This window comes from Schistocerca americana, chromosome 1 (assembly GCF_021461395.2).
Source record: "Schistocerca americana isolate TAMUIC-IGC-003095 chromosome 1, iqSchAmer2.1, whole genome shotgun sequence".
NCBI classification, from domain to species: Eukaryota; Metazoa; Arthropoda; class Insecta; order Orthoptera; family Acrididae; genus Schistocerca; species Schistocerca americana.
In genome coordinates this window covers 1,110,007,035-1,110,019,173 of record NC_060119.1, presented here as the reverse complement: position 1 = coordinate 1,110,019,173, position 12,139 = coordinate 1,110,007,035, and the positions used below count along the sequence as shown (strand labels likewise).

General features: G+C 46.2%; 1 pseudogene; it reads right to left on the bottom strand.

The window, feature by feature from the left end:
• Positions 1–11,210: 11,210 nt before the first annotated feature.
• LOC124560237 lies at positions 11,211–11,328 on the bottom strand (annotated as a pseudogene).
• Positions 11,329–12,139: the final 811 nt, after the last annotated feature.

Sequence of the window (12,139 nt, the reverse complement as noted above, 5' to 3'; positions counted from 1 at the left end):
AAACACCTTGCTGCACAACTGGACACCTCTGTCGGTATTGCTGACGCACGCGTCCACTAGTTGGGGTACTCAAAGGTGAGAGCCGCTGCGTTCCTCGCAGCCCAGCAGAAGACCATAAAGATCAGTGAAGGACCATGTGTGCGGAGTTACGTGCACGTTACGAAGCTGAGTGTAAAAAATTTTTGACGAACATCGTCACATGCGAAGAAACATGGGTTTATCACATTGAACCGGAAAGAAAACGGCAGGCCTTGAACAGGCGCCACACTATCTCTCCTCCAAAGGAAAACTTCAAAGCCATGCCCACAGCCAGTAAAGTTAGGGCGACGGTCTTCTGGGAATATGTTTTATGTCCTCTCCCATGGTTCGGCGATCAACCCTGAAGTGTATCGTGCTACCGTCAGGAAACTGAAGAAACGACTTCAGCCTGTTCGTCACCACAAAAATCCAAAGGAACTTCTCCTTCTCCATGACAATGAGAGTCCCCAGACAAGTCTTCTGCGCACCTGATAAGAACTCGCAAAACTTCACCGGACTGTCCTTCCTCATCTACAAACCCAGATCTCGCGCTTTCCGACTTTCATCTGTTGGGTCCAAAGAAGGATGCACTCCGTGGGAAACAGTAGGTGGTTGATGGGATATTTTTCCGACGTCGACCAGTACAGTGGTACCATGCGGGCATACAGGGCCTCCCAGTAAGGTGGCGTAAAGCCGTCGCATTGAACGGAGGTTATGTTGAACAATGGGGCTTTATAGGCTAAAGAGAGAAAAAAATATGATGTATTGGAATGCGAAATGAAACCAACCTGCTTTCAGAAAACCAAAGGTGTTGCATTACTTACTGAAGGACCAGAATCAAAATTTTAAAAAAAATTCAATCAAACCCTCAAACCTTGTTTAGCCACGAGGGGGACATTAACCAGCATGACTGCCTTTCTTGTAACCTTTTTACGAAGATGTGAACAGCGATATGCCTTTTTTAAATAGCACCCTACATATTTATTCGGGAATCCACTTTCTCTCCTCGTGACGTTTTCAAAGAGGTACACAGTGTACCGTTCACGTAAACGTGATATATTTGAAACGAAACACACAATTGGTTTTCACTCTCCTCTGCTAGCACAGAGCGGAGGCACCCTGGATAACATTACCAGGGATACCTGCGGTGTGTGCTAGTAGAGGAGAGTGAAAGTTAATTTTGTGTTTCTTCTTTAATATGCATGTTCAAGTGAATGGTACACAGTATACATCTTTGAACAGATCACGGGGAGAGAAAGTGGATTCCCGAATAATTGCGTAGGGTGCTATTTAATAAAGGCATATCGCTGTTCACATCTTCGTAAAAAGGTTACAAGAAAGGCAGTCATTGTTTTTTATTTTGCTTCTGGAAAAAAGACTTATACGGAATGGTCAAGATAAATGGGACAACTTGTATATAGCGTTTTCTGGCAGCATATTTAGTTTATTTTAACATTTACATTATTTACAGTTACAAGGTCTTGGTGTAGCACACAATTCTAGGTCTTCTATGCTTTTATGTGCTCGTTGGCTCTTGCGTCACCGCCAGATGAACCACAATCAACAGTACGTCATAATTTTGCTTTTCACTGCATATAATTTTGCTTACTGTGCAGTGCATTTGACCTTACTCTTAGGGTAACTGAGTGGTCCAGGGAACTCTAGAGGCTGGCAGTGGAGCTGGGGGATCGGGGTTGGGATGGAGGGTGGGTGGGTGGCGTGGTAGTGGGGACATTCTGGTGATATTCATGACCGTGCGTGAGTTCGTGCATGTGCGTCTGTGTGTGTGTGTGTGTGTGTGTGTGTGTGTGTGTGTTTGTGTGTGAATTTTTAAGTACATATGAAGGGCTTATTTCAATAGCGGTACAAGTCCATTTTTGTTCATTTTGAGATACAGAGCCCGAAAGTTAAATGAGCGCTGAAAAATCTGCAGTTGAGATAGCAGAAATATTCAAGCATATGGCTTCTTTCTAGAAATGAACCTTTCTATCTGTTTGTTTGGATCATTAATTTGAGAAGCATTACAGACAGGAAAGTAGAGGCAATGGACTTGTACCACTATTGAAATAAGCCCTATGTATAGAGTCTAAGCAAAAATAAACGACGCACCAGAGAATACCCGAATGGGACGGAAATCGGTTTGTCCAGACAAACAAATTATATCAATTTCACATAAAATTGGGTTATTAATTCAAGAAAAAATTGGTTCAAATGGCTCTGAGCACTATGGGACTTAACATCTGAGATCATCAGTCCCCTAGAACTTAGAACTACTTAAACCTAACTAACCTAAGGACATCACACATATCCATGCCCGAGGCAGGATTCGAACCTGCGACCGTAGCGGTCGCGCGGTTCCAGACTGAAGCGCCTAGAACCGCTCGACCACCAGCGGCCGGCTATTTATTCAAGAGAAAGAGCTTCACAAATGCAGCTAGTCAATAACGCGTTGGCGAAACTCTGGGCCTTATGCGAGTAGTTATTCAGCTTCGCATTGATTAAAAAATTTGGATGTCCTCCTGAAAGATAGCGTACTATATTCTGTCCCGTTCCCGCTTTAGATCGTCAAAATCCTGAGCTTGTTGGAGGGTCTTGCCCATAGTGCTTCAAATGTTCTCAATTGAGAGGAGATCCGGTGACCTTGCTGGTCAAGGTAAGATTTGGCAAGCACGAAGACGTACTGGTACAGTAGAAATTCTTGCTGTACGTGGCCGGGCATTACCTTGCTGAAATGTAAGCCCAGGATATCTTGCCGTGAAGGGAAACAAAACGGGGCGCAGAACATTGTCGACATAGCGCTGTGCAGTAACCGTGCCGTGGATGACATGCGGAGGAGTCCAGCTATGAAAAGAAATGGCACCCGAGACTATCACTCCTGGTTATGGGCCGTATGGTGGGCGGTACTAAGACTGGTACCCCATCGCTGTCTGGGGCGTCTCCAGACACGTCTTTGATCTGGAATATCAGTGACTGGTGTAGAGTTGTCTTCAGTGTTGAGTCCCGCTTCGAGCTGAGCCGCGAAACGGGTGATGGTCGGGGGCGCCATTTCATTTCAGAGCAGGACATCTTTGTCATCTGCTGCATCCTTACAATACAGCGGTACGTCGACGATATTCAACGCCCCGTTTTGCTGGTCTTCATGACAAGGCATCCTAAGATTACATTTCAGCAAGATACTGCCCGCCCTCACACTGCAACAGTCTTTACTCCTTGCCTTCGTACTTGCCAAACCACATCTTGACCCTTAAGGTCGCCGGATCTCTCCTCAGTTCAGAGTGTTTCGAGCGTTATGGGCACGGCCCTGCCCTTCAGCCAGCTCGGAATCTGATGACCTAAGTGCGCCAATTGGACAGAATTTGGCACGATATCCCCCAGGAAGACAGCCAGCAACTCTGTCGATCAATGCCAACTCGAATAACTGCTTGCATAATGGCCGGAGGTGAAGCAATCCGGTATTCACTTGCTCAATTTGTGAAGCTCTTTCTCTTGAACATATCACCCAATTTTGGTGAAACTGTAATAAATTGTTTGTCTGTATATCCATATCACATCTAGTTCCTTCCTGGCGCGTGGTTTTTTTGTCTTAGAGTAGATTTATATCATTGTTTACTTACTTCAAGCGTTATTTAGCACACAACACACAAATGTAAGGAATATAATCCACAGTTGTGAATAACATTCATCACATTTATGTGCTGCATGCTAAATAAAGGTAACGATTATCTTGACAAGCGCTCCTCCAATCCTCGAGACGGACAGTACCAAAATATTTATTTAATTTTTTTATTATTTCATTTATTTTTTATGATACGTCCTAATTAGCGGGAAAATTAACTTATCTTTGAGCTTTTATGGTAATTGAGCATTTTTTTCTCTGTATGAGACACTTCTCCTGGTGAGTGAGCACGCACTTTCTTTCGCTGTTGTTGCATAAATTGCCATATTTGATTTTACCCAGTCTGGTGGTGATTTTCTTGCATTAGATGTTCTTCATATGTGGAGTGCGTGCATTTGCTCTTCAGTATCCTTAAGTTTTCTATGTACGTGCTATCACTTGTCATACGGTGCCAGTAAGTGTCAGATCTCTAGCGGTGAGTGAAAGCCGTTTTCTCTTACTGGAGTAGTTATGCCTGCACAATACGAATGAGTTCCATCGTTAAAATTTCTTCGTCAAGTTGGGGGCAAGAGGTAAGAACTGGGTGCTGAACTTTCCTCGACGGCTGCGGGTCGATGCTGAAGACTTGCGAAAATTAATTAAGGAGTAAAAGCAGTGTCTCAACAAGAGCAGAAACTTAGCAATGCCATATTTACAGCTCTGAATTCTTCCGTTGAGAATGTACTCGGGAATGCCGACTACTCGCCTTTGCGAAGCACGTTTTTTTTTCAGTATAATTCGAAAGGTGTTCTATAATTTCCAACCTACGGGTCGTCCTTCCACATGTTACGGCCGTGATATATCTACTACTGCGTTTAAGGTTACATCAACACTACAAGTGAAGTACGTGGAAGAATCCCTATTCTAACGCATTTCAGGGCTTCTTCCCGTTTAGTTCACATATGAAGTGCGGGAAGATTGATGAAATGGTTCCGAGCAGCTTGTACACTTCTGTTTTGAAAAAGTGTAACACTAAGATCGAGGGATTGCGATAACGAAATGTATTCCACCTATTAGGGACATGCCACTACACGAAGGATTAACATTACAAATCTGTACATGCACTGCGACTGTGGAATTTCTGTAAGGAGTAGCTCACCATATGCTGCAATCAGAGCCGCTAGACGTCATCTGATGGAGTCAAAGAGCACCTGAACATGCTGCTGGGGAATACTCTACCACGCGATTCTACATCTACATCTACATCCATACTCCGCAAGCCACCTAACGGTGTGTGGCGGAGGGTACTTTGAGTACCTCTGTCGGTTCTCCCTTCTATTCAAAAAAATGGTTCAAATGGCTCTGAGCACTATGGGACTTAACATCTGAGGTCATCAGTCCCCTAGAACTTAGAACTACTTAAACCTAACTAACCTAAGGACATCACACACATCCATGACCGAGGCAGGATTCGAACCTGCGACCGTAGCGGTCGCGCGGTTCCAGACTGAAGCGCCTAGAACCACTCGGCCACTCCGGCCGGCCCCTTATATTCCAGTCTCGTATTGTTCAGATTGTCGGTATGCCTCTGTGTGTGCTCTAATCTCTCTGATGTTATCCTCATGGTCTCTTCGCGAGATATACGTAGGAGGGAGCAATATACTGCTTGACTCCTCGGTGAAGGTATGTTCTCGAAACTTCAACAAAAGCCCGTACCGAGCTACTGAGCGTCTCTCCTGCAGAGTCTTCCACTGTAGTTTATCTATCATCTCCGTAACACTTTCGCGATTACTAAATGATCCTGTCCGTGATTTCCCTAAATCGCTTCAGGCAAAAGCCGGGATGGTTCCTTTGAAAGGGCACGGCCGATTTCCTTCACCATCCTTCCCTCACCCGAGCTTGCGCTCCGTCTCTAATGACCTCGTTGTCGACAGGACGTTAAACACTAATCTCCTCCTCCAAATGATCCTGTAACGAAGCGCGCTGCCCTCCGTTGGATCTTCTCTATCTCTTCTATCAACCCTGTCTGGTACGGATCCCACACTGGTCAGAAATATTCAAGCAGTAGGCGAACGAGTGTACTGTAACCTACTTCCTTTGTTTTCGGATTGCATTTCCTTAGGATTCTTCCAATGAATCTCAGTCTGGCATCTGCTTTATCGACGATTTATTTTATATGGTCATTCCATTTTAAATCACTCCTAATGCCTACTTCCAGATAATTTATGGAATTAACTGCTTCCAGTTGCTGACCTGCTATATTGTAGCTAAATGATAAAGGATCTTTCTTTCTAGGTATTCGCAGCACATTACACTTGTCTACATTGAGATTCAATTGACATTCCCTGCACCATGCGTCAATTCGTTGCAGATCGTCCTGCATTTCGGTACAATTTTACATTGTTACAACCTCTCGATACACCACAGCATCATCTGCAAAAAGCCTCAGTGAACTTCCGATGTTATCCACAAGGTCATTTATGTATATTATGAACAGCAACGGTCCTATGACACTCCCCTGCGGCACACCTGAAATCACTCTTACTTCGGAAGACTTCTCTCCATTGAGAATGACATGCTGCATTCTGTTATCAAGGAACTCTTCAATCCGATCATACAATTGGTCTGATATTCCATATGCTCTTACTTTGTTCATTAACCGACCGTGGGGAACCGTATCGAACGCCTTGCGGAAGTCAAGAAACACGGCATCCAGCTGGGAACCCGTGTCTATGGCCGTCTGAGTCTCGTGGACGAATAAATAGCCTGTCCACAAAGCATCAACTACTGCTGCAGGAGGACCTGAACGAACAAGTTGCCGACCTACCATATCTCAGACGTGTCCGAGGGGCGAACGGGCAGGACAGGGAAGCAGTGGTACCCGTCGTTCTTCGAAGAAGGCTTGCACATTCCTAACCACATGCGGACGGGCGTTGTCCTGTTGAAATATGGTTCAAATGGCTCTGAGCACTATGGGACTTAACTTCTGAGGTCATCAGTCCCCTAGAACTTAGAACTTCTTAAACCTAACTAACCTAAGCACATCACACACATCCATGCCCGAGGCAGGATTCGAACCTGCGACCGTAGCGGTCGCGCGGTTCCAGACTGAAGTGCCTAGAACCGCTCTGCCGCTCCGGTCGGCGCTGAAATATGGCATGTGCAACGGCGTGCAGGAGGGTCAGTGCCTCTGGTTGTAAAACCTCCCTGCAGTAGCGGTAGATGTTCAGATTGCCCTCAAGACGTAGGAGGCGAGATCGCGTGTTACAGGCAACAGCGCCTCAACCCATCACACTTGGCGTTTGTCCGCTGTGCCGCTCAACAACACAGTCTGCCCGATTGCGTTTACCAGGGCGTCGTCGAACGCACATGCTGCCATCACTGTAGGACAAGTTGAAGCGCGACTCGCCCGGAAACAGTACATTTTATCACTCGGCTCGCCAGTATGGCCATTCACGTGCCCATTGCACTTTGCGGCGTTGGTGGTTTCTCGTCAACGGTGGTCGACGCACTGGAATGCTTGCCATCAGTCCAGCTCCCGTAGAAGACGGCGTCGAACGGTCGACGCATACACGTCCAGACCCGTTGCTGTGCTCCAACGTCGCGCCAACACTGTGGATGAAGTTGTTTGTTCGTTACGGCCAAGCCGACAAAATGGCGACCATCTCTCGCTGTGGTCATATTCCGTCGTCCAGTTCCCTGTCGGCGCTTTGTACAACCCTCTTCTCTTCGCTGGTCCCACGTACGCCTCATCGATGAAGCAGACACGCGTAGACGTACACCTATGCACCAGTGCCCCAAGCGTGGATATCTGTAACTACAGGCTGGTTCACGTAGACCTATTACACTATCCACGTGGGACGTACCTGGCGCACATGCGCAGTTGACGGTAATAACGCGGGAAACGCAGATAGAACTGTCTGATCTATTGTAAATTCGTTCGTTTCACCGCGTGAAACACAAGGGGGGGGGGGGGGGGAGAGGCTTGTAATATATTGGAACGTCGTTCAAACTATTTATGTGAGCTCAAGGTTCCTATTTAATAAGAAATTGTTTTTGTCATTATTGAATAAATAATTGTTATTCTCGTATGAGGGCTACTACTGTTCTGAATTGCAGACTCAACAGTCAGTTTTATATTGCGACACTTGGTTGCACAGGTATAAGTACATATGAGTTTACATTTATCCAGCAATTTGCAGATGGAGGACCCACTTATAAACGACATCATATTTACGCCAGTGTCTGTAACACTTTCTTTATTTCACGATTGCAATTTCGGCCTTGGGCCATTATCAGGTCCACATTTTTGTGGCTTTAAGCCATGTCAATTTAAAATGAGCTGACACATTTGTATGTCGTTGTCATTACTATTAAATACATTCGTGACAACGACATATACACTACTCGCTATTAAAATTGCTACACCAAGAAGAAATGCAGATGATAAACGGGTATTCATTGGACAAATATATTATACTCGAACTGACATGTGATTACATTTTCAAGCAATTTGGGTGCATAGATCCTGAGAAATCAGTACCCAGAACAACCACCTCTGGCCGTAATAACGGCCTTGATAAGCCTGGGCATTGCGTCAAACAGAGCTTGGATGGCGTGTACAGGTACAGCTGCCCATGCAGCTTCAACACGATAACACAGTTCCTCAAGCGTAGTGTCTGGCGTATTGTGACGAGCCAGTTGCTCGGCCACCATTGACCAGAGAGAGATCTGGAGAATGTGCTGGCCAGGGCAGCAGTCGAACATTTTCTGTATCCAGAAAGGCCCGTACAGGACCCGCAACATGCGGTCGTGCATTATCGTGCTGAAATGTAGGGTTTCGCAGGGATCGAATGAAGGGTAGAGCCACGGGCCGTAACACTTCTGAAATGTAACGTCCACTGTTCAGAGTGCCGTCAATGCGAACAAGAGGTGACCGAGACGTGTAACCAATGACACCCCATACCATCACGTCGGGTGATACGCCAGTATGGCAATGCCAAATACACGCTCGCAATGTGTGTTCACCGCGATGGCGCCAAACACGGATGCGACCATCATGATGCTGTAAACAGAACCAGGATTCATCCGAAAAAATGACGTTTTGCCATTCGTGCACCCAGGTTCGTCGTTGAGTGCACCACTGCAGGCGCTCCTCTCTGTGATGCAGCGTCAAGGGTAACCGCAGCCACGGTCTCCGAGCTGATAGTCCACGCTGCTGCAAACGTCGTCGAACTGTTCGTTCAGATAGTTGTTGTCTTGCTAACGTCCCCATCTGTTGACTCATGGATCAAGACGTGGCTGCACGATCCGTTACAGCCGTGCGGATAAGATGCCAGTCATCTCGACTGCTAGTGATACGAGGCCGTTGGGATCCAGCACGGCGTTCCGTATTACCCTCCTGAGCCCACCGATTCCATATTCTGCTAACAGTCATTGGATCTCGACCAACGAGATCAGCAGTGTCGCGATACGATAAAGCGCAATTGCGATAGGCTACAATCCGACCTTTATCAAAGCCGGAAACTTGATGGTACGCATTTCTCCTCCTTACACGAGGCATCACAACAACGTTTCACCAAGCAACGCCGGTCAACTGCTGTTTGTGTATGAGAAATCGGTTGGAAACTTTCCTCATGTGAGCACGCTGTAGGTGTCTCCACCGGCGCCAACCTTGTGGGAATGCTCTGAAAAGGTAATCAGTTGCATATCACAGCATCTCCTTCCTGTCGGTTAAATTTCGCGTCTGTAGCACGTCATCTTCGTGGTGTAGCAATTTTAATGGCCAGTAGTGTGAATGCGTCAGCTCATTTTAAGTTGACATGGATTAAAGCCACAAAAATTTGCACTTGATAATGGCCTAAGGCCGAGATTGCAATCGTGAAATAAAGAAAGTGTTACAGTCACTGGCGTAAATATGTCTTTTATAAAGTTCTACATGACTGTGAATTCCAGGTATAAAAACTTAATTAGAGGACCCACTTGTTTTTGGAGCTATTGCCCTGGCAGAAGCAGTAAATCTTCGGATTACGGCAGAACGACGACGAAAAGGAAAAGCCAGACGTTGTTGAGTTCGACCCTGGCTGAAAAGAAGGAACGAAGGTAGCGGATTATATTCACTGCTTATGAAAGAACTGAGGCTCGAAGATCCTCAAGAATTTCATAACTTCGTGAGTATGGACATGCCCTGTTTCGAAAAGCTGCTGTTTATGATAGAAGATGGAAGTGTGACACAGTCATGAGGGAGGCAGTCTCACATTCTCGAGAGTAAGAATTAAATCATATGTTTATACGTTTTGGGATCATATCAGCCTACATCATTGATAAAATACCGCTAAACTCCCTGTTATGATGCAGACTGGTTGTAACATTACGTTTCATGGCGACTGGGGAATCTTTTAAGAGTCTGGCTTGTAGCCACAGAATAGGACAGCCCATCATTTCAAAAGTTGTTGTGGATGTATGCACTGCAGTTTGCAACATGTTAATGGACCAATACTTCAAGGTGCAATTGTGTTATTTTTCCGAGTTTAGAATAAATAAATATATATATACGTGTGCTATTCAAGAGTTTTGCAGTCCTCGTCTGTCGCATCGGGCGAAACTGCACGGCCTTTATCGTCTATCAGTGCCAGTTTCTCTTTTCTGGCAGGCTGAAATAAAGCGAGAGATGCAATCAAATCAAACACGAACTTTCGTAAGCTAAAGTATTAGGATACAAATCAAGAATCAAAAAAAAATGTTCAGATGTGTGTGAAATCTTATGAGACTTAACCGCTAAGGTCATCAGTCCCTAAGCTTACACACTACTTAACGCAAATTATCGTAAGGACAAACACACACATCCATGCCCGAGGGAGGACTCGAACCTCCGCCAGGACCAGGCGCACAGTCTATGACTGCAGCGCCTGAGACCGCTCGGCTAATCCCTCGCGGCATCGAGAATCACCGCGTGACGTTAAATGCATATTACTCAGAAATAAACGATTGGCGACGTATCGTATTATGATACAGTGGGTAATACACATAGCTTTCCTCGCTGTGTGCCCGAATTAAGACGCTTAAAGCCTCTTTGCTCCATTCCATTTCTAGAATACGAAGTAATAAATAGGAAAAATGCTTTCACAGACAGCTAGAGTAAAAGAAAGTTTACTGGCTAGAAAAGGTTTTTTCTGCATTTATGAAAACCTAAAGCACTCCCTCTTCAGGCCACAAGTGGTCCATCGGGACCACCGACAGCCATGTCATTCTCAAAAAAATGGCTCTGAGCACTATGGGACTCAACTGCTGTGGTCACCAGTCCCCTAGAACTTAGAACTACTTAAACCTAACTAACGTAAGGACATCACACACATCCATGCCCGAGGCAGGATTCGAACCTGCGACCGTAGCAGTCGCACGGTTCCGGACTGCGAGCCTAGAACCGCGAGACCACCGCGGCCGGCCATGTCATTCTCACTGAGGATGCGGATAGGAGGGCCGTGTGGTCAGCACACCGCTCTCCCGGTCGTTGCGATGGTTTTCTGTGACCGGAGCCCTACTATTCGGTCGAGTAGCTCCTCAGTTGGCATCACAAGGCTGAGTGCACACCGAAAAATGGCAACAGCGCATGGCGGTCCGGAGGGTCACCCATCCAAGTGCCGGCCACGTCCGACAGCGCTTAACTTCGGTGATCTCACGGGAACCGGTGTATCCACTGCAGCAAGGCCGTTGCCAATGAAAACCTACTTAGTGAAAAAAATAAATAAATAAAAAATGGAAAAGCCCCAACATGACAATCTGAAATTAGCTACTAGTCACCAAAGAGTAAACAAATAACAAGCAGAAAACACTGCGGTAGCCCCTTTGCGCATGCTTGAGTTATCGCTGCCTAGTGCGCGTGGGCGGATTGACAGCAGTTTAGAATTGCTCCCTATTCCGGCGCGCGGATACTGTGTGTGCTAATTTTCGTAGTTTCATCCGTTCTATCGCTAGATGCCTGTCGCGCTAGACCAGTACTGTTCGCGGCGTATCGTCGTGTAATACCCCGTTTACGAGCCGCAATGTCACGGAACGACATACCCGCCTCCCGGGGACCAATTATTCTGCCCCATTCGAACGCACTCACAAGCCGATATTCCACCCTACAATGTCGGCGAGGCGTAGTGGCAATTGCTTACACGTTTCCACATCGTACGACGGCTCCGCACCGGCTGAACGTTGCATAACACTGAACTGTCCGGTCACACAAAAGAGGACGCTGTTGGGCCACCTCTCTGCCACATAAGTTACTTATTATGGTTCCGCTGTTCTACACGTCCTCTTTACAAACAGTAGTGCAGTTAGTCTAGTTTCGTCTTAGTTGTCCCTACAGGAGCGATATGTCGGAGAGCTGCAGTATACAGGGTGTATATTTTAAGTTGACAAACCAGAATAAGTCGAAAAATAAGCTTCAGAAGAAAAAATGTGTAGAATCCAAAGTTTATCATTTTCGAGGGGGACATCTGCTGGTGCTAAAATTAGCCCGCCACCCCAGCCCCCTGGCGT